This window comes from Mus musculus, chromosome 1 (genome assembly GCF_000001635.26).
Source record: "Mus musculus strain C57BL/6J chromosome 1, GRCm38.p6 C57BL/6J".
Taxonomy (NCBI): domain Eukaryota; kingdom Metazoa; phylum Chordata; class Mammalia; order Rodentia; family Muridae; genus Mus; species Mus musculus.
The window spans coordinates 19,605,587-19,629,141 of NC_000067.6; the positions used below are offsets into that span (position 1 = coordinate 19,605,587).

Here is a 23,555-nt window from a genome sequence, read left to right on the forward strand (position 1 = left end):
TTATTAAATCTGCGCCTTGGAGACTCTGAACCACAAATGAGGCTTCTTATTGGCTGCATGCGTGAGGGGCCAGGGGATGGGAAGGCATGACCGACCGGAGCAGAATGGGTTTCAGTTCAGTGCACCACTCCAAAGTCTTCATTAAACATGGACATAACATTTGCACTTGTTTTGTTTGTTCTAGACAATTTGGATAATTACCCTCTCAAATGGTGTGCACCGATGTAGATTTGTGTATTTATCCAGGGGAGGGGGAGGGAGTATGGAAGGAGAAGGACGAAGGTTCATTGCACTATTTATTTTAAACCTTCCATGGTGATTGCATTTCTCAACCTCTACCCAGAACCTTATCATTTGGTCCTTAAAACTGCTTCTGCAGGCCATTCGATTGAAATTTCATTTGATTTTAAGGGTAGCTTTTCACTTCACACTCCCCTCCCCCATAGCAGATCTTGGAACCCTCATTGGTTCAGGAAGGAATTTTACCGTTTGCAAGAAAGAAACTGTCAGAAAGAACTGAGCCCTAAAGAGAAAAGAACAACCACCCTATGAACCCCCTCCCTCTAAACAAGAGTGCAGACAGGTAGGTAGGCATGAGTATGCACTATTGGCCCTTATTAGGCCCTTAAGGAAGAAGATTGGGTGGAGCTAATATTCTGAGAAAGCCATCATCTCGTGATCTGAACACTGATTTTCAGACTTCAGTACAAATGGGTTCCAAGTGGCAAATTTTCTTGAAAACTTTTGGCTGAGAGTTAAGCTTGTTGCTGGTTCCTGCTGATCTAGTAACTTGATTAGCAAAATACAAGCTCCCTTTCTGTCAGAAAAGAGTCTTGCTTTGCTTTGCAAGAAAGGGAGAAAACCAAGGCTGTCCATGCTATAATAAATACCTAGTAAAGCCCTGACACTAGCAGGGTCTCACTAAGGCTGGAAAAAGTGATTTCTACAGACAGAAGAGATTTTCTATTAGAGTGGATTTCAGAGTGCACCCAACCATCACAACTTACAATGAAAGAACTCTCATTTCTGTCATGCACATTTCTCATAAATATATTTTTATCTTTGAAATTAAACTATAATTACACAATTCCCCCTTTCCTTTCCTCCATCTGTTTCATTGTTCACATTCTATATTTCTCTCTCCTAAACATATAAATATCTGCTCAATCTGTCTAATGCAACTTGTAAGTATATGATTTCAAGGCTGACAGTTTAAGGTTGGAAAACCTATTGAAGTGCTCTTCCTAAGGAACACTGTTTCTCCCAATTTCAACATTCCTCAATTGCCTGTGGTTCTTTGTCCTGGGTTGGTACCTCCTCAGATTTCACTCCCCTATCTGTCTTAGTGCATCTATTAGTGTCATCCTCTAGTCTTGTTTAGGTACCATGTTGTTGAGACTTTAAGAGTGCATCTTTCCTGTAATTTCTATGAGATCCAATCTCACAGCAGATTTCCTATTCATCTTGCTCTTAAAACCTTTCTGCTCCTTAGTTGAAGAAGGGTGTAGTAAATTTATCAGGTGGGCTGGACACCAGACAGTCACCAGTTCTCTGTATTTGGATGGGTTTTGGTTTTCTTTAATACTCTCCTTCTATTGCAAAGAGAATTTTCTGTGATAAGGGATGAGAACTACACCTTTCTGTGAACAAAAAACAAACAAACAAACAAACATTAACAAATACTTGAATGGAGTTAGGGTTTTGTGAAGTGGCAGTCATAGGTTCTATTCCAAGATAGCTTGCTTCAATACCTGTAGGTAATTGGATATGTTTTCAGTACCAGGCCTGATTTTCTGCCTGTCAAATGGGCCTTAAATCTAGTGAGAGTCTTGGGAACCACCAAGGTCTGAGTATCATTGTTGTATCCTAATGGTTATCATACAGTGATGATCATTGTACTTAATACGCAACATAGCTGGGTAGGAATATTGGTTATTTTTACCCTTGGAAGCTTGTTTGGTGACTTTCAATACCATGAAAATTAGTTCTCAAGGAGGAAGCTTTAAGATCAGATCCAGATCAGGTTCTTTGGGTCCTGTGTCTGAAGTGAATAACGACCAGCAATAGGGATTTACCTTCAACTCCTGGGAGTCACTCCAGAGCTACAGAAATAGCCTATAATGTTTGGTGAGTCTCTTTGACTCTCCTTGCCAACAACTCAAAAGAAGGATTCTCATGGCTAGTATTGGGTTATTTTGTTAGACAGTCTTTGCCTCTTGGGTCCCCCAGGTGAGACAATTTCATTTAAACTATGTATGTCCATGTATATACATAGGTGTGTATGTATTTTATGCTACCTTAGGCAAGCAATAATATTATTTCATGTGGCTTTTTGAGCCATCGTTATTATAATTTTACCCTCTTACCACTCTTTCTTTCTATATTGACAGACACTCCACTTTTTCATATTAACTGCCTCATTTTTTCATTTGCTCTTCAAATCACTCATATCGTGCTATTTCCATCTCTAGCCCATTCCCATGGTTCCCTTTAACTTCCTATTCTATTCTCTTGTACATTTTCAAAGGCACCTACGGTTAACATTATTAAGCAAGTATTGTATGACAGCCAAACACTTCAGTTACTCTACACATTTTATCATATCTCATCATGCATCATGATTGCTATTGTACTATCATCATTTTTCTTATATATTTTATTTTTTGCCTATTTTCAAACTGAAAAATAGAAATTATATATTCTCATGCTTTATATCCAACATGCTGCTTTATGTATGTGCTCATTATTGAAAGGCTAAATCAGGCTAGTTAACAAATATACTGTTCCATACATAATTATCTTAAATTTGAGTATTCTGCAGCAATGAGAGATGAAAGGAATTGTGCAAGTCACAAAGCTAATAAGTCACAGAGCAGGCATCTGTGTTCATACGTCAGAGAAGATTGTCTTAACCACTTGTTTCTTATGAGACATGGGTACAGCAGGGGGAGCACATAGTGAATAACAAAGTCTTCTGGACACACCTTTTATGTCCCAGCCAGAGAGTTGGTTAATCTAGAAAGAGAACCTGGGGTTCAGAAGGCTTATTCTAGGTTTTGCCCCCTTCACCTCCTAAGAATTGCTGGAAAAAGAAAACAATTTTCCTTGCCAAAGTTGCCACTCCTGAAACAGGATGGGCAGTACTCACTAAGGGCCAGTGTATAAGGCATGCTCCACTAGAGATCGTGTTAAATTATAGGAAGAAAATGCTTTTGAACTTAGGAACCTTACCCTCTACTAGGAATCTGAGACATGGAACACATGGAAGAAAAGGTTAATGGAGTTTTTGTATTTCAGGACATGCCAGCCTGAAGAGTGGGGCAAGAAAATCAGTCAACCAATTATTTCATCTAGCAATTGAAAACAAAACTTGTTCCTTAAGATAACTAATTAATCATACTTTGATTTCAGAAAATATTGGTTAAACTGAGAGGAATTGAAGCAGATCAGTCAGTACTTTTTCTGTGCACAACATATCCAATGTTGTGGCATTAAGATGCAGGTAGGTAAGTAGGCACTCCGCATAAGAGTATAATTCAAGCTTATTTCTTACGGCATTCTATTGCTTGGAAATATTATTCCAATGAAGTGGCAAAGTCTATATACCAATAAATAAATGTGTTACAATCGGTAAAATAACAACACTAACAACATAAAGATCTGTAAAAGACAATGATATGTATACTGGAAAGAAGAGATAATGCTAGCATGTCTCAAGAATTTCTACTATGAAATATTTTCTGAAAACTTTCTAATTTTACATAATTAAGCATGTTGTAGTGGGAAATGTAATGTTGAAATGTTGAGGCATCCTATGGGTCCCTACAAACAAATATATGTGTGTGTGTGTGTGTGTGTGTGTGTGTGTGTGTATGATGTATATGTATATGTATACATATACATACATAAAATACACACATACATACAACACTACATACATAAAATGTGCCTGCTCTGGCTGTATATGATTTCAGGGCTTAATAATTGGTATTAGATAACCAATTGGTGTGCTCGTCCTTTGGGGAGACTATTTCTATGTCAGCATGCTTATTGGTGCCATTCTTGTTCAAACCATATTTAGGAAGCCATATTTGTGAGTCTTAATAGTGTAACTTCTGACATTTCTGGTAGACACAGTCACCTGAATAAGACAGCTTGCTCTGAAATGAGTATGGGCGTCAAAAACATGTTCAATCTCACAGAGATAAAGGAATCTCAGAAGCTGGAAGAACTCAAGCCTTATATTGATGTTAAAGTAAACCTTGTAGCATTATTAGAAAAATAAAGTATAGGAAAATCAGGTTCTTCACAAAGATCATCCTAGAGGTAGAATCATCCACCAGAGTCAAGGCATGAGGCAGGAATATTCCTATAGAGAAACCTCGTCTATCAATAATCTCCTCAAATTAAATATCCATCAACCTATGTGATATAGCTAACAATTACAATTTTAGTTGGTGGGAGTGGGCTCATTAGGAAATTGATTCAAGATGAAGTCTTTCTTGGAATGAAAGTGATGGGGTAGAATCTTTTTTAGGAAATATTTAATGAGCATACATGTATTTTCAGTAAAGGATATGAACTGATTAACTAAAATAATTAGTAAAACTAAAACATGTAAAAAGTAATATTCTTTCTTTCTTTCTTTCTTTCTTTCTTTCTTTCTTTCTTTTGTTCTTTATTTCTTTCCTTCCTTCCTTCTTTCTTTCTTTCAAATTTGTACTTACATAGTGGACATAATGCAAATTGATTTTTAAGAGTAGGCAAAACTGGGCTCTATGGCACACATATTACGCACTCGAATGGAATAATACCTTTTTATTGTTTTTGACAGTGTCTTATGATACTGCCCAGACTTTCCTTGAACTTGCAAGCCTCCCACTGTTGCCTCTTAAGAAGCTAGAATTATGGGTGTGTGCCACCACTCATAACTAAGATTGTCTTAAAGAGATAATTAGGATTAAGATAAAGCACTTCCCAGTGAAAATTTCATATTATTATACTACTTTCATGATATATGTGTGATCATGTTAAATATTTAACAACTGGAGATTGTTGAAATATATTATGATGCACACCATAATATAATTTTATAGTATTAAAATTATATGAGATGTATTTATTGACATAAAAATATGTTGTGTCCACAAAATTGCATTACATGAAAAAATAAGGAGGATAGGGAGACAGCTTGCTGGGCAACATATTTGTCATGAAAGTGTCATGATATGAGACCAGATCCTTAGTACCAGTGTAAAGGCCAAATTCAGAGCACACATAGTGGTAACCAGTGGTAGGTATGAGGTGAAGAGAATCTCAAGAGGCCTGTGGAGGAGCTAGCTTGGTGTATACAGCAGAGAGACCCTGTCTCAATAAGATGGGTGGACGGCAAAGACTCACATTGCTCTCTGACTTTCATAAGCTCTCCATGTAACACATGCATGTGCATATGCACACATACATATGTACAAAAATGCACATGTAGGCATACACATATACAAACACATAAATGGAAAAGAGGGTTAAAAATAAGCCAAAATTATTTTCAAGTATGAGTAATTTTTATGCACAGAAAAAACAACAAACCAATGAAAATATTTTATACTAATATGATTTATAAAAAAAAAACATATAGGAGACTGACACATCTGAGGGTAAAAAGCATTTAAAATCTCTGGAGAAGTAGTAAAATTGTGCTGAGAAATAATGAGTGCTTTAATTACCCAAACCTTGACGGATGAGTAAGAGGCAGAACGTGACATATTTTTTTTCTTTTACAAAAGATTATTTCCTTGAACAAGCAGTTCAGAAGCAAATGAAATGCACACTTTTGACTATTTCATTAAAGAGCTGATTCAGAAGCAATGGTAAATGAGTCTGAAACCAATTAAAAAAGAATCTTTGCTATAAAGAAGGAAGCCAGTCTGATTCTTAAGTATTTAAAATGGGATCAAGAAGAAAGAAATCCAGGAGGAAGAACACTGTGACTTACAATTTTGGTTTTGGTGTCTCAAATCCCACAGTGAATCCATTGCACACACCAATTTCTGTCTGGCAGGTTCTATTAGCATCTCCCTGGATAACCAACAAAAGCATGTGCACATGTGAGCATCTATGCCAGACATGGAAGAATGCATGTTCAGACTGTGTTCTTCAAAGACAATTGTGTGCTATCACATTTCCCAGTAAAGTTATGCCTTCCTCTATGTGAGTTTGCATAACAAAGACAGTGAGTCCAAACAGAACATATAAAATAGATAGGAACCATTACCTTCTATTTGCCTGTGTGAGGTTTCTGGCACTGATTTTCTTGTTCAAGTATAAGTACATTCAGAGAGGCATATTTTAGTTGGGAAAAGTACAGAAGACAGCTGCTAAGTAGTTAGAAGGATACCCTCAGAAATAAAAAGACTCAGAGGTAAAACAGAGTGCAATTAAGGGGATTTACCTGCCTGACCAGTTCTCCTCTAGCGGAGCAAGCCTGATTATAGAGGTGAAGCTATTATGAATGTAATGGAAAGCTGTTATGAATGGAGGAAAGTGGTTTGGATAGTGTAGACCCATAGGAACCAAGGTGTGAGAATGAGTATGGTAAGCCAATCTCTCATCAAAACCTGCATAATTCATGACTCAAAAATTCAAAAGGATGCAGCTCAGTGCTTAGTGTGCTTGCCAGCATGCATGAGGCCCTGGAATCTGTTTCAAACATAGAAAAAAGGGAATGTGAACTGTCATTCAGGTGTGGTGCTACATGACTCTGATCCCCTAGCCATTCAAGACACAGAGGCAGGGAGATCACAGATTGACATAAACTTGGAGAACCAAATAAGACTCTGACTTGAAATTTAAAAAAATAAAAAAGAATAAAGGTATGTCAGTCGTAGAATGCTCTTCTACCAATAGTAGAATGAGATATGAGGTCCTTACTCTAACCCTAGTATAGCAAATAAGTATACTTTCTATTGTACTTTCTATGTAATTCAACGAAAGTTTTTCTATTCCAAGCAGTTTTTGTTTTCTATCTGTAGTACTTAATATCTAGCTAACCTATGACATCATCCCTTGAAACATGAGCAACCTACTTTAAAAAGTCCAACTGTTTCTGTTTCATACAGCTGATACTAAGCCTGGGGAAGGTGGTTGTTGTTGAAGGATGGGGATTGATTTAGCTGGTTTCCCATTCATATTTATACATTCTACAAGTATGAGAATCTGCCTCATTTTGAAAGAACAACAACAAAGGCATTTCTTTCTCCTTCTTTGAATCATGAAGTAACAAAAAGTCAAGAATTGAGCTAAATCTCCTCCATACATGTTTGGTTTTAATTGAAGGGAACATATTTTCTAATGGGAGGCTTAAGCAGAGAACCCTCAGCTAAGGCACATTTGAAGGGTTATCAGAGACTCAAGTGTATTGGTATTAAGGAAAGAGACTATGAACCTGATATCCCCAAATGTTTGAATTATTTATGCACCACTGTTTTAACTTGTCCTCTGGCATTGGCTCTGCAGAAGGTACAGATGCAAAGAGCATCTTAGCAAGTATTCTGCCAGCATTTCTTATATAGGAGAAATCAAGTCAAAGATGATTTGCCCTTTTAAAATTTATTTACTTTTTTTTGGTTGTTTCATGACTGGGATGAAAAGAGTTGGCATTTTATGAGGGAAAATAAATTTATAAAATTGATCAGAAGGGACACAGTCACTGATGCTTACATAGAACAACATATCTATCTAGAATTAGAAGTATGCGTTAGGGACAAACTTGATTTCAACAGAAAACCTCCATGGACCAAAAATTGAATCTCTCCCTTAAAAATTGGCCTTTGCCAAGTCATGGGCTACTCTGTGCCTCAGTTTCCTCTGAAGAGGTGAGGTATGAAATGCTATTACATCAATGCCTAATCCATTTAATACGATTTAAATGACTGTTTTGAGGCTTCAAGGTGTAGTTGGTGCTAAAGGCAGCTACATAATCTCTAATAGTATTTTTTAAGGTATTTATTTCATTTACATTTCCAATGCTATCTCAAAAGTGCCCCACACGCTCCCCCACCCACTCCCCCACCCATCCATTCCCACTTCTTGGCCCTGGTGTTCTCCTGTACTGAGGCAGATAAAGTTTGCACGACCAATGGGCCTCTCTTTCCGACTAGGCCATCTTCTGATACATATGCAGCTAGAGACACGAGCTCCAGGGGTACTGGTTAGTTTATATTGTTGTTTCACCTATAGGGTTGCAGAGCCCTTCAGCTCCTTGGGTACTTTCTCTAGCTCCTCCATTGGGGGCCCTGTGATCCATCCAATAGCTGACTGTGAGCATTTTAAAGTAAAGAAAACTACTTACCAAAGAGACAAATTAAAATTTTATCATCTTTCATTTGAACTAATATTAACTATGGACACGTCTGCTTTTTTTTTTTTAAATTCATGCATTTCTTTGGAAAGGAAATCCAAAATAAATGGCTTCATTGCTTGATATGTAAATTGTAAGAAACTACAATTTCATTTTCCATAAAGGCTGGAAGAGGCCTTAGGAGATACAATTGTATACTTATGAGGACTTTCCCTTAAAGCAGCAAGTGATATTCCAGGGAAGAAGACCAAACAGTCTTGACCCACATCTCCTTGCAATTTTTAATACATCAGTTACTTTTAAAAATGTTTTCAAAGAGATCACTATTGAAATTGTCATACAGTACTAAATAATTTATAGTATTTGAACCACAAATTCATGTTTGGTAATTGGTGACAAAAATGACAGGAAAATTATTTTATATTTATTTATTATATATTTATTATATAATATAAAACAATATTATATAATATAATAAAGTATTTTAGTAATATATAATAAATTATTGCTTACATTTATGCATTTATATTTTATATTTAATTTATGTGGATATAGGCAAACAATTGATCACCTACTAATTCCAGACAGGAAGCCATGAAAGTCCCTGATTCTGGTGCTTAGTCATCAAAAATGTGGTTAGAGTCACTGATCAAGGCAAGTTGCTGGGTGTTTCAGAGAAACGGAAGCAGAGCCATGTGTATTTAGTTTCCAGCAAGGTATCATTGGCGGTTTAGATACTGATTTGCAAAGACCATGTTCTACTTGCTTTCTGATGCTTTGGTAAACAACATGACCAAAAACACCTTGGGGGCGGGGAGCAAAGAGTTTCTTGAATTTATAGTCTACAAATGGAATTCAGAGCAGGATCTTGAGGCAGAAGTAAAGCAGAGGCATGGAGGCACACTTGTTTACTGGCTTCCTACCTTGGCTTTCTAGTGGCATGTGGAAGAGTCACCTCTTGTTAAAGACACACTAGGCTGACCCAAGCTACCTTCCTTCTACTGAATCATCCCTACTTCATAAAGGTAAATCTCCTCTATCCATAGGGACTCTATTAGAGTCCTATTCAGAACATTGTCTCCAATGTTCAATAGCATCCCGTATTTCCTCTTCTAACAAATTCAGGGTATCAGATCTTATGGTGAGGTTCATGTGAAGTTGTGGTTTGTGTAGAGATAAGAATATAAGTGTGTCTCTCCTGTCTACCTAGCACCAGTTGTTGGAGATATTTTCTTTTTTACTGAGAGGCTTCTTGAAGAAGCTCAAAAGATATCTTAAAAACTTGATTTGAGCCAACATCTAATGAATCAAATCTTTTGTTGCTGTTGTTGGTAAATATGGCTATGTTTCTTCTCAATAAAATAATTGACTAAATTTCTAAAATGGATACTGAGCTTGGGTTTAGGTTTAGGACATAGAGAGAACATGTGTTCATACAGTCATTTAAAACACAACTCCCGCAATGAGAGGTTACAGACTGGGTGGGGAAAACCTCACATCAAGTTAATGTAGAACTCTTTATGAAAATTTATATTATCCAATTAATCTTCAGATTATAAGGATAACTCATTAGGAAGGGAAAGGTATGGGAAAGCAATGGGAGGAGATAATTCATGCAGAAGAGAAATAACAGCACCAATTGTTCCAAGGTTCTTTCGAAGATCACAAATAACATGTTAACTATGGAGAAAACCTGTTACCACCAAAGGACTATACCACCAAGGGGTTTGGTATTTCCATAATGGTGGGGAAGAAGAGACAGCTCAGATTTCCATAGTATTTTGTAATTAATTTGGTGCCCGTATGGAAAATTAATTGGTTTTTCTGATAATGAAATAGAAGGAAATAGTCAGACTCTGACATATTAAAAGAACTACTCCTTAATAGAGGCAGTGTCAGCTGGGATAATATGGTCTTGCTCCCTCAGGTATCCAAATGCAGTTCCAGGGTAGCCCAGGAGAATGTCAGTGGCTGAACAGTTAAGCAAGCTTCCCCCTTGCAACTAAAGCTAAGCAGATTAATTAAAACTTAAAAGCATTATGATTTAGTTATGAATAACAGTTTGTGGTGACAGAGCTCCCGTCTATAATTTACCATCACAAAACGACACCCGGGCTCACTGCTGCTATAATTAGCTTTTGATATACCATTTCTTGCAAGCCACAGCCTGTGCTTGCTCCCAGATGTCCTGCACATATTTAAAAATGGTAAACATTAATTTGTAGGGATGACAGCTGTGGGTCAAGTTTGAGGTTGATTGATAATTTCTTATTCAAATGTGTGCCTACATTACTTCATTTGTCATCTGCTAGCGAAATAGAAAGCTATTCTACTACATTCCTAGTTAATATTTCATTTTTTTCATAAATTATCTGTAAAAGCAAAAGCAATAGAACTTAAACCTTTCTCCACTATTTGGCATGGAATATTGATGGAGCTAAGGGCTTTGAAAAATTATTTTCCAGCCAGAAGGCTTATGATTTGTTAATCTGACACCTTGTGTTTGCACAGTGCTAAGCATACAGTGGGCACTCAATAAATGCCACCTGGTGACTTTGAGGAGTCCAAAATACTTTCTGCTCAGCAGGCCATACTTTGTGCAAGCAGTCTTCTCATTTTATAAACAACCACAGCAGGCTTAGGTAGGTTTCCTAAGAGGCAATGAAGTGGCACATCTTTCGGCCACACCTAGCTCAGGAGTTCAGAAAAAAATACTTACAGGAAACACATTCGTCCTGACATATTTAGTTACACCAACTGAACACCTCAGAAACTTTCTTCTTTCTCTTTACCTCTTTGCCTGGAGGCTAGAGAACCTTTTTCCCACTTTGAAAAATTTTCTTCCTACAAAGCATTGAGATTGAAGTAATTGAGTTTCTCTCTCTCTCTCTCTCTCTCTCTCTCACTCGCTCGCTCGCTCGCTCACTCTCTCTCTCTCTCTGTTTAATCAAAGTAACCAGTAATTAGTAATTTTCATCTTTGACATTTCCATCTGTAAAGAATTTTGGCTATGGATCTCTAACCATTTCAGAATCTAAGTCTCCGTTATGTAAATTCAGTATGAAATCCTAAGTGACAAATAAAACTCTCTCTCAGTCCTGGAATAAAATAATTCAGGTAGTTTGGGTGTCTCAGACCCAAGAGCTTGCAAACAACCAGTTTGGAGCAAATCTAAGTGCCCTGACTCCTTGAAGCCTGCTTATTGGCCTGTATTATCTTAACCTGATGATCAGAAACAAAGGGCTCTATCCTATTTCTGATCTCTCAGGAGTAAGCTGAGGTTTCAAAAGTATCTGCCTTCTTGAATACGAGGAAAGCTTGCTGTTTCTGCCTCATAGTTAATGGCTACTCAGGAATATGTTACTTAGAGCTTCCCTGTGAACCCAAAATGTTTTCTCAAAGATTCCACATGCTAAATGAGGAAACTAAGACAATAGATTTTGGTGACTTGCCTAAGGTTAAACCTAAATTTGCAAATAAAAATGAAATATGGCAAGACCCTATTGTTAAGGGGGAATTCTGTTTCCCAACTAAGGTGTTGACATTAGATCTGTCCCCTCTGTCTATGCTAAATGGAATTTTGAATCTGTGACTATAATAAGTAATAGGGACTCAACTGATCATGTATCACAAGTGAGCAGAACAAACAACATTTTAGTATGGTTTTTTGGGCATGAGCACACATGCATACATGTAAAGGTATGTGTACATGTTTTGACGCAAAGTACTTATATCTGCTAAACTAATGGGTGATATTGTTCATGGTCAAGACATACTAAGTTTTGAGTGTGTATAACTGAGTAGTTGTCAGAGTGTAGTAATTATCATACTGGGACAAAAGGACAAAATAATATCCCAATATTTTGGTGAATAATACAAGATTATTTACTGAGAATATAGCATTTTCATTTCACATACTCAATATTGTTAGAAAAAAAACAATGATACTAAATTCTTAATATAAATGAAAATATAAATGTATAAACATCAGAAAATAAAATAACTATAAAAGTATATATATTAAGATTATAACCATTCTGAAAAAACAATATAAATTAATTAAATATAAACCGAAAACAATTTAAAATATCTGGATGATGGAAAATAAAATAACATTAATTAAATATTGAGGTCCTGCATGGGATTATAACTCAGTGGCAGACTCTATGTTTGACATATACAAGGCCTGGCTTTATTAATTATACACAACCTAAACAAAACAAAACCAAAACAAGACATTGACTTCAAAGACATCACTGATATCATCATCAAATGGAAAGTGTATTTTAGAAGATTTTCCAGTTGGAGGACCAAATGTTTAAACTCTAGAACAATTAAAATTACACTGGTAATAAATAAGTTAATATATTTTATGATATATATACACACACATATATATGAGAATATACATGTACATATATACATATACGTATACATGTGAGGACAGGTAACCTTACAGTCTGGAAAAGGGAGAGTCAGCTCCCACCAGCACAGGGACTATAGCTTATAAAGCCACAAGATGTGGGGTCTTCAACCCAACCCAAACTTGCATCCTCCTAAAGAGCTGTCAGTGCCCTGTAATGCTTCTAATCACTGAGCCATCTCTCCAACTGTTACAAATGCATTTAATATAGAGAGTGGAAGAGCGAGATCCTTAATTTATGATTTGCAAGACGCAGATTTTACAGTTCTCTATTCTTTCTATCATCACTGTGCCAAGCAAATCCCTGCCACATCATTCTCTGAAACTACCTAGGTGGTAGTTACATATGTCTATAATTCCAGCACTTGGGAGACAGAGGCAAGCAGATCTCTAAGTTGGAGATCTGCCTGGTCTGCAGAGTGAGTTCTTTGACAGCCAGGACTACACAGAGAAACTCTGTCTCAAAAACAAAAACAAAAACAAAAACAAAACATGAAACACACACATACACAAAACCCAAACCACAAAACCATAATTAGAAACTATGTTTTGATTTGATGATTTATTACTGTAGGAAACATTCTCTGCCACTGCCTGCAATATCCTCTGGTCTGTGGACTCACAAATGAGATTCATCCCAATTTTATACTAGGAAGTTTTGCTGTTTCTGAGAAGTTGCTAAACACGCTGCCAATATTTTGGAAGGTGACTTATACCTCCCTGATCTTTAGCCACCAAGGAACTTGGAGCACATGTCACACACATTTAACAAGTACATGTAAAAAGCATTTGCTATATATTTTGGTATGCCAATTTTAACTCATATTTCATGATGGATATATTTTTGCCTTACGGATATGAATATGTATAAATGTACACGTGCATGTAATATATACCATTTTCATGCCCGGTGCCCACCGAGAACAGAAGGAGGCATTAGATTCCTAGGAACTGGAGTTATATAGTATTGTGATCTGCTATATGGGTGCTGAGAACCGAATTAGAGTGTTCTGCAAAAGAGAGCAAGTGTCCTTAACTACAGAGCTCGCTTGCTCTCTCTCTCTCTCTCTCTCTCTCTCTCTCTCTCTCTCTCTCTCTTGCTTTTTTGAGACAGAGTTTCTCTGTGTAGCCCTGGCTGTCTTGGAACTCATTTTGTGACCAGGCTGGCCCGGAACTCAGAAAATCTCTTGCCCCCCCCCCCCCCCGAGTGCTGGGCTTAAAAGTGTGGGTGACCACGCCCAGCGAGCCTTCTCTCTTGACCCAGCATGTCACAATATACATGTCTGTGCCAACTCTCTCTTTGCCTCTTAGTTTTTAATTGATTAATTTTTTCATTTATTACTTATTTTTGTGTGTTTTGTATATATGTACATATGTGGCTTTGCATGCAGTGATGCATGTATGGAGATTAGAGCACAACTCAGAGGCTCCTTGCAGCATGTTTCAGCATGTGGGTCCTAGAGATCAAACTCAGATTATCAAGCTTGGTGACAGCCACCTTTCCTTGCTGAACCATCTTGCCAGGGCCCACTCTTGTGGGTGTTGTTGTTTTTCTCTGTTTCCCAATATTTATTTTTCAGTAGTGTCATGGAGAGAGAGAGAGAGAGAGAGAGAGAGAGAGAGAGAGAGAGAGAGAGAGAGAGAGAGAGAGAGAAAGAGAAAGAGAGAAGGAAAACATTAGATGGGGGAGGGGAGAAAGCAATAAAACCAGAAAACAAGCTGAACAATTGTATAATTAATTTAGACTACCTAAATGCTCTACATGTCTCTAATACTTTCTTAATAAATCAAATCTTGGAGTACTTTCTTATTGCACATGTTCGCTTAACTATTTGTGAGCATCCTCTGATATGAGTTCCTGATGGGCAGACATTAGTTCTCCTTTATCCCAGAATTTTTATCCTGAGCAGCATTTTGCCCAGAATACAACATAAGCTTTGTAGAGGCTTTAATTAGAATGCTATGTGGCACTCAGCTTTCATGATGCTGTGAAGTATTTTGTTATTTAATATTGATTCTTTTGATTATTTTCTTTAAACCAGGAATAAAATGATCAAGCAAAAAAACAAAAAAGAGACAATCTTCCAGTGCTTATCGATGGGGGTGGGATAAAGGTGGGGGTCGGGGTGGGGGCTGGGTGGGAGACAGTTAGGTTGATGATTTTTCTTCTGCATGAAAAGGACACAGCTCTTTTGAATTCAGCAGCTGAGTGGATCCATATGCCTTCCAGGCAGAATGTAGCCAGGGTAATGCTACAGATAATGTAATTAATTAACCCGTTTGTAGTCTCAGGATCTCAAACTTCTAGGTAATGGCATTTGTATAGTAATTTTCCTTGGTTCTATATAAGATCTTTAGTAGAATCACAAAATAAGATTTGTATTTAAATGTAAATGGTGGAAGTAAGGCAATGAAAGTTATTAAAATGAACACTTGATAAATTTGGATAAAAGTAGTTTAGTAGAACAGTGTATCTTGCAGGGTCATTTGTATTCAGGAAACCATTGGGTAATGCTCATGGTTGGCTTTATCTCTGCTTTATAACTTCTGCTCTGGTTTGGTTTGATAATCAGAATTTCCTTTTAGATGAATAATGATTGCAAATCGTCAAAGCAAAACTGCCTCTTTTTTTTTTTTTCTTCTTTACAAAATCCAATTCACTCACATTGTTTTAGACTGTGCTCAGTGTAAATCTATAACGAGCTATGGATGAATAGAAAACCTAAGTAAATGAGTGATTTATTTAAATGAAAGTCAATAAGTCATCTGCTCACCTTAGCACTGTTGTCCTACAGGCCAGATTGGATGCCAAAGACAAAGGAAAATGCTTAGCTAAGGGGAAGTGACTTAGAAAACTCTCCAAAGAACTTACATGTAATTAATTAAGTTATACGTATTTCCCTGTACTGGGGCATATAAAGTGGTGGGTAGGGAAGCAGGGCAGGGGGAGGGTACAGGGAACTTCCAGGATAGCATTTGAAATGTATATAAAGAAAATATATAATTAAAAAAAAACAAAATGAAACTATAATAACCCTACTTTGGTAGGACTATTATAGACTTGACTCTTCATTTTATTCTGTCATGGAAAGAACATAACCATAACCGGGGTGATGTGATTGTTGAAGGCAACATCATATGCAAAGAGTAGTTTGTAATATCACCTACAATCAAGAACCTATAAAAATTCTGTATCACTTAGATAAACCAGCTCTTCATGGAGGATTAAAAACACGATGTTGCTCTTTACTGCTATTGTTTTTACAATACTCTCAAAACTAAAAACTAAAATAAAAAATACTGTGATCACTCCAGGAAAAAAAAGTTATACATATTTCTAAAATAGTATTAAATTCCCAGTTCTATTTGGTGTATGCCATTGAAAAAACATCACATTATAAAACCTCCATATTTGGAAAACACCTTTTTTCCCTAAGTTTGGTGTTTGTTTTACTTTACAGTCTCTCTGACTCCTCTTTCTTCTTCCTCTCTGTGCCCCTAACATTTGTTCTTATTACTAGAATCTAAAAGAACACGTAACTAAATAATTATTTCACTATTACATTAAATTCTAAGCATCCTGAAAATGTTTCTCTTTTCTTTACCCACTACCTTGTTCTACCACATTTTCCCCTTTTAAGTGAGAAATCCATGACACTATGTCTAGCATTCATTTATATTCATGGCATTAGTGGTAGCTTTTTAATTTGAGCCTTTAAGCAGCCATATTACAAGGAAGATCTGCAATATAATCTTGCCCAAATGTTGTTTCAATGCCAATAAAAACGAATGAATAGACTGGAGGCTGTAGTAAATAAAACCCTGTTATTTTACTTCTGGGACATAGTTCTTGCACAATCTAAGGTCTATGGATGAAAATGAAGTGTTTACTCCAGTTCATGTTAGGAAGAGAATCTATACCAAAACAGCCATGTCAGTCAACAAGGGGGAGGGAGAATCTAATGATTCAGGAAGCAGAAACTATACAGTTGTTGGGAGCCGCGCCCACATTCGCCGTTACAAGATGGCGCTGACAGCTGTGTTCTAAGTGGTAAACAAATAATCTGCGCATGTGCCAAGGGTATCTTATGACTACTTGTGCTCTGCCTTCCCCGTGACGTCAACTCGGCCGATGGGCTGCAGCCAATCAAGGAGTGACACGTCCGAGGCGAAGGAGAATTCTCCTTAAAAAGGGACGGGGTTTCGTTTTCTCTCTCTCTTGCTTTTCTCTCGCTCTTGCTTCTCGCTCTCTCTTGCTTCTTGCACTCTGGCTCCTGAAGATGTAAGCAATAAAGCTTTGCCGCAGAAGATTCTGGTCTGTGGTGTTCTTCCTGGCCGGGCGTGAGAACGCGTCTAATAACAATTGGTGCCGAAAGACCGGGAAGAAAAACCCGGGAGGGAGTTAACCATCACCGGCGCAGGAGGGATACTTCATTTCAGAACCAGAACTGCGGATCACGTTTATAAAGGTTCCTGTAACACAGACTGTTGAGAAGGATTCAACTGCCGAATTCAGAACTCATCAGCTGGGGAACGACGGTGATAAAGGTTCCCGTAAAGCAGACTGTTAAGAAGGATTCAACTGTATGAATTCAGAACTTTTCAGCTGGGGAACGAGAGTACCAGTGAGTACAGCTTTACGAGGTAAGCCTGGCCTTGAACTTTCTAACGAAATTCAAGACAGTCTATCAGAAGTAAAGTGGAAAATGTTTGGCCTTGAATTTTTTCTGGTGTTAGGAGCCCTTTTGTTCCTTTTCACATGTTATCAAGTGGTTAAGATAGGGCGGATTCTAGAGGAAATTCAGGACAATCTATCAGAAGTAAAGTGGGGAGAGAGAGTAAGAGCAAAGAGAAAATATGGTACACAAAATAAGTATACAGGCCTTTCCAAGGGTCTTGAACCCGAGGAAAAGTTAAGGTTAGGTAAGAATACCTGGAGAGAGATTAGAAGAAAAAGAGGAAAAAGGGAAAAGAAGAAAGATCAATTAGCGGAGGTCTCTAGGAAAAGGAGCCTGTGCTCATCGCTGGATGGGCTCGGGGAGCCAGCTCTTAGTAGCTCTGAAGCAGGTGAAGAATTCTCCTCTGAGGAAACAGACTGGGAGGAAGAAGCAGCCCATTACCAGCCAGCTAATTGGTCAAGAAAAAAGCCAAAAGCGGCTGGCGAAGGCCAGTTTGCTGATTGGCCTCAGGGCAGTCGGCTTCAAGGTCCGCCCTATGCGGAGTCCCCGCCCTGCGTAGTGCGTCAGCAATGCGCAGAGAGGCAGTGCGCAGAGAGGCAGTGCGCAGACTCATTCATTCCCAGAGAGGAACAAAGGAAAATACAACAGGCATTTCCGGTCTTTGAAGGAGCCGAGGGTGGGCGTGTCCACGCTCCGGTAGAATACTTACAAATTAAAGAAATTGCCGAGTCGGTTCGTAAATACGGAACCAATGCTAATTTTACCTTGGTGCAGTTAGACAGGCTCGCTGGCATGGCACTAACTCCTGCTGACTGGCAAACGGTTGTAAAAGCCGCTCTCCCTAGTATGGGCAAATATATGGAATGGAGAGCGCTTTGGCACGAAGCTGCACAAGCGCAGGCCCGAGCAAACGCAGCTGCTTTGACTCCAGAGCAGAGAGATTGGACTTTTGACTTGTTAACGGGTCAGGGAGCTTATTCTGCTGATCAGACAAACTACCATTGGGGAGCTTATGCCCAGATTTCTTCCACGGCTATTAGGGCCTGGAAGGCGCTCTCTCGAGCAGGTGAAACCACTGGTCAGTTAACAAAGATAATCCAGGGACCTCAGGAATCCTTCTCAGATTTTGTGGCCAGAATGACAGAGGCAGCAGAGCGTATTTTTGGAGAGTCAGAGCAAGCTGCGCCTCTGATAGAACAGCTAATCTATGAGCAAGCCACAAAGGAGTGCCGAGCGGCCATAGCCCCAAGAAAGAACAAAGGCTTACAAGACTGGCTCAGGGTCTGTCGAGAGCTTGGAGGACCTCTCAGCAATGCAGGTTTAGCGGCTGCCATCCTTCAATCCCAAAACCGCTCCATGAGCAGAAATGATCAGAGGACATGTTTTAACTGCGGAAAGCCTGGGCATTTTAAGAAAGATTGCAGAGCTCCAGATAAACAGGGAGGGACTCTCACTCTTTGCTCTAAGTGTGGCAAGGGTTATCATAGAGCTGACCAGTGTCGCTCTGTGAGGGATATAAAGGGCAGAATCCTTCCCCCACCTGATAGTCAATCAACTGATGTGCCAAAAAACGGGTCATCGGGCCCTCGGTCCCAGGGCCCTCAAAGATATGGGAACCGGTTTGTCAGGACCCAGGAAGCAGTCAGAGAGGCGACCCAGGAAGACCCACAAGGGTGGACCTGCGTGCCGCCTCCGACTTCCTACTAATGCCTCAAATGAGTATTCAGCCGGTGCCGGTGGAGCCTATACCATCCTTGCCCCCGGGAACCATGGGCCTTATTCTCGGCCGGGGTTCACTCACCTTACAGGGCTTAGTAGTCCACCCTGGAGTTATGGATTGTCAACATTCCCCTGAAATACAGGTCCTGTGCTCAAGCCCTAAAGGCGTTTTTTCTATTAGTAAAGGAGATAGGATAGCTCAGCTGCTGCTCCTCCCTGATAATACCAGGGAAAAATCTGCAGGACCTGAGATAAAGAAGATGGGCTCCTCAGGAAATGATTCTGCCTATTTGGTTGTATCTTTGAATGATAGACCTAAGCTCCGCCTTAAGATCAACGGAAAAGAGTTTGAAGGCATCCTTGATACCGGAGCAGATAAAAGTATAATTTCTACACATTGGTGGCCCAAAGCATGGCCCACCACAGAGTCATCTCATTCATTACAGGGCCTAGGATATCAATCATGTCCCACTATAAGCTCCGTTGCCTTGACGTGGGAATCCTCTGAAGGGCAGCAAGGGAAATTCATACCTTATGTGCTCCCACTCCCGGTTAACCTCTGGGGAAGGGATATTATGCAGCATTTGGGCCTTATTTTGTCCAATGAAAACGCCCCATCAGGAGGGTATTCAACTAAAGCAAAAAATATCATGGCAAAGATGGGTTATAAAGAAGGAAAAGGGTTAGGACATCAAGAACAGGGAAGGATAGAGCCTATCTTACCTAATGGAAACCAAGACAGACAGGGTCTGGGTTTTCCTTAGCGGCCATTGGGGCAGCACGACCCATACCATGGAAAACAGGGGACCCAGTGTGGGTTCCTCAATGGCACCTATCCTCTGAAAAACTAGAAGCTGTGATTCAACTGGTAGAGGAACAATTAAAACTAGGCCATATTGAACCATCTACCTCACCTTGGAATACTCCAATTTTTGTAATTAAGAAAAAGTCAGGAAAGTGGAGACTGCTCCATGACCTCAGAGCCATTAATGAGCAAATGAACTTATTTGGCCCAGTACAGAGGGGTCTCCCTGTACTTTCCGCCTTACCACGTGGCTGGAATTTAATTATTATAGATATTAAAGATTGTTTCTTTTCTATACCTTTGTGTCCAAGAGATAGGCCCAGATTTGCCTTTACCATCCCCTCTATTAATCACATGGAACCTGATAAGAGGTATCAATGGAAGGTCTTACCACAGGGAATGTCCAATAGTCCTACTATGTGTCAACTTTATGTGCAAGAAGCTCTTTTGCCAGTGAGGGAACAATTCCCCTCTTTAATTTTGCTCCTTTACATGGATGACATCCTCCTGTGCCATAAAGACCTTACCATGCTACAAAAGGCATATCCTTTTCTACTTAAAACTTTAAGTCAGTGGGGTTTACAGATAGCCACAGAAAAGGTCCAAATTTCTGATACAGGACAATTCTTGGGCTCTGTGGTGTCCCCAGATAAGATTGTGCCCCAAAAGGTAGAGATAAGAAGAGATCACCTCCATACCTTAAATGATTTTCAAAAGCTGTTGGGAGATATTAATTGGCTCAGACCTTTTTTAAAGATTCCTTCTGCTGAGTTAAGGCCTTTGTTTGGTATTTTAGAAGGAGATCCTCATATCTCCTCCCCTAGGACTCTTACTCTAGCTGCTAACCAGGCCTTACAAAAGGTGGAAAAAGCCTTACAGAATGCACAATTACAACGTATTGAGGATTCGCAACCTTTCAGTTTGTGTGTCTTTAAGACAGCACAATTGCCAACTGCAGTTTTGTGGCAGAATGGGCCATTGTTGTGGATCCATCCAAACGTATCCCCAGCTAAAATAATAGATTGGTATCCTGATGCAATTGCACAGCTTGCCCTTAAAGGCCTAAAAGCAGCAATCACCCACTTTGGGCAAAGTCCATATCTTTTAATTGTACCTTATACCGCTGCACAGGTTCAAACCTTGGCAGCCACATCTAATGATTGGGCAGTTTTAGTTACCTCCTTTTCAGGAAAAATAGATAACCATTATCCAAAGCATCCAATCTTACAGTTTGCCCAAAATCAATCTGTTGTGTTTCCACAAATAACAGTAAGAAACCCACTTAAAAATGGGATTGTGGTATATACTGATGGATCAAAAACTGGCATAGGTGCCTATGTGGCTAATGGTAAAGTGGTATCCAAACAGTATAATGAAAATTCACCTCAAGTGGTAGAATGTTTAGTGGTCTTAGAAGTTTTAAAAACCTTTTTAAAACCCCTTAATATTGTGTCAGATTCCTGTTATGTGGTTAATGCAGTAAATCTTTTAGAAGTGGCTGGAGTGATTAAGCCTTCCAGTAGAGTTGCCAATATTTTTCAGCAGATACAATTAGTTTTGTTATCTAGAAGATCTCCTGTTTATATTACTCATGTTAGAGCCCACTCAGGCCTACCTGGCCCCATGGCTCTGGGAAATGATTTGGCAGATAAGGCCACTAAAGTGGTGGCTGCTGCCCTATCATCCCCGGTAGAGGCTGCAAAAAATTTTCATAACAATTTTCATGTGACGGCTGAAACATTACGCAGTCGTTTCTCCTTGACAAGAAAAGAAGCCCGTGACATTGTTACTCAATGTCAAAGCTGCTGTGAGTTCTTGCCAGTTCCTCATGTGGGAATTAACCCACGCGGTATTCGACCTCTACAGGTCTGGCAAATGGATGTTACACATGTTTCTTCCTTTGGAAAACTTCAATATCTCCATGTGTCCATTGACACATGTTCTGGCATCATGTTTGCCTCTCCGTTAACCGGAGAAAAAGCCTCACATGTGATTCAACATTGTCTTGAGGCATGGAGTGCTTGGGGGAAACCCAGACTCCTTAAGACTGATAATGGACCAGCTTATACGTCTCAAAAATTCCAACAGTTCTGCCGTCAGATGGACGTGACCCACCTGACTGGACTTCCATACAACCCTCAAGGACAGGGTATTGTTGAGCGTGCGCATCGCACCCTCAAAACCTATCTTATAAAACAGAAGAGGGGAAATTTTGAGGAGACTGTACCCCGAGCACCAAGAGTGTCGGTGTCTATGGCACTCTTTACACTCAATTTTTTAAATATTGATGTTCATGGCCATACTGCGGCTGAACGTCATTGTACAGAGCCAGATAGGCCCAATGAGATGGTTAAATGGAAAAATGTCCTTGATAATAAATGGTATGGCCCGGATCCTATTTTGATAAGATCCAGGGGAGCTATCTGTGTTTTCCCACAGAATGAAGACAACCCATTTTGGTTACCAGAAAGACTCACCCGAAAAATCCAGACTGACCAAGGGAATACTAATGTCCCTCGTCTTGGTGATGTCCAGGGCGTCAATAATAAAGAGAGAGCAGCGTTGGGGGATAATGTCGACATTTCCACTCCCAATGATGGTGATGTATAATGCTCAAGTATTCTCCTGCTTTTTTACCACTAACTAGGAACTGGGTTTGGCCTTAATTCAGACAGCCTTGGCTCTGTCTGGACAGGTCCAGACGACTGACACCATTAACACTTTGTCAGCCTCAGTGACTACAGTCATAGATGAACAGGCCTCAGCTAATGTCAAGATACAGAGAGGTCTCATGCTGGTTAATCAACTCATAGATCTTGTCCAGATACAACTAGATGTATTATGACAAATAACTCAGCAGGGATGTGAACAAAAGTTTCCGGGATTGTGTGTTATTTCCATTCAGTATGTTAAATTTACTAGGACAGCTAATTTGTCAAAAAGTCTTTTTCAGTATATGTTACAGAATTGGATGGCTGAATTTGAACAGATCCTTCGGGAATTGAGACTTCAGGTCAACTCCACGCGCTTGGACCTGTCGCTGACCAAAGGATTACCCAATTGGATCTCCTCAGCATTTTCTTTCTTTAAAAAATGGGTGGGATTAATATTATTTGGAGATACACTTTGCTGTGGATTAGTGTTGCTTCTTTGATTGGTCTGTAAGCTTAAGGCCTAAACTAGGAGAGACAAGGTGGTTATTGCCCAGGCGCTTGCAGCTCTAGAACATGGTGCTCCCCCTGATATATGGTTATCTATGCTTAGGCAATAGGTCGCTGGCCACTCAGCTCTTATATCTCACGAGGCTAGACTCATTGCATGGGATAGAGTGAGTGTGCTTCAGCAGCCCGAGAGAGTTGCACGGCTAAGCACTGCAATGGAAAGGCTCTGCGGCATATATGAGCCTATTCTAGGGAGACATGTCATCTTTCATGAAGGTTCAGTGTCCTAGTTCCCTTCCCCCAGGCAAAACGACACGGGAGCAGGTCAGGGTTGCTCTGGGTAAAAGCCTGTAAGCCTAAGAGCTAATCCTGTACATGGCTCCTTTACCTACACACTGGGGATTTGACCTCT

The 23,555-nt window shown here is 39.3% G+C and overlaps 1 long non-coding RNA gene across 2 annotated transcripts in view; it reads left to right on the forward strand.

The window, feature by feature from the left end:
- The first annotated feature begins 502 nt into the window (after positions 1-502).
- Positions 503-23,555, forward strand: part of Gm32651 — a 30,646-nt gene continuing 7,593 nt past the window's right edge. For both annotated transcript variants that reach the window (XR_373235.2, XR_373234.2), the window contains exons 1-2: positions 503-583; positions 3,412-3,502. This is a non-coding gene — a long non-coding RNA (predicted gene, 32651). The remainder of the gene's footprint in view (positions 584-3,411; positions 3,503-23,555) is intronic.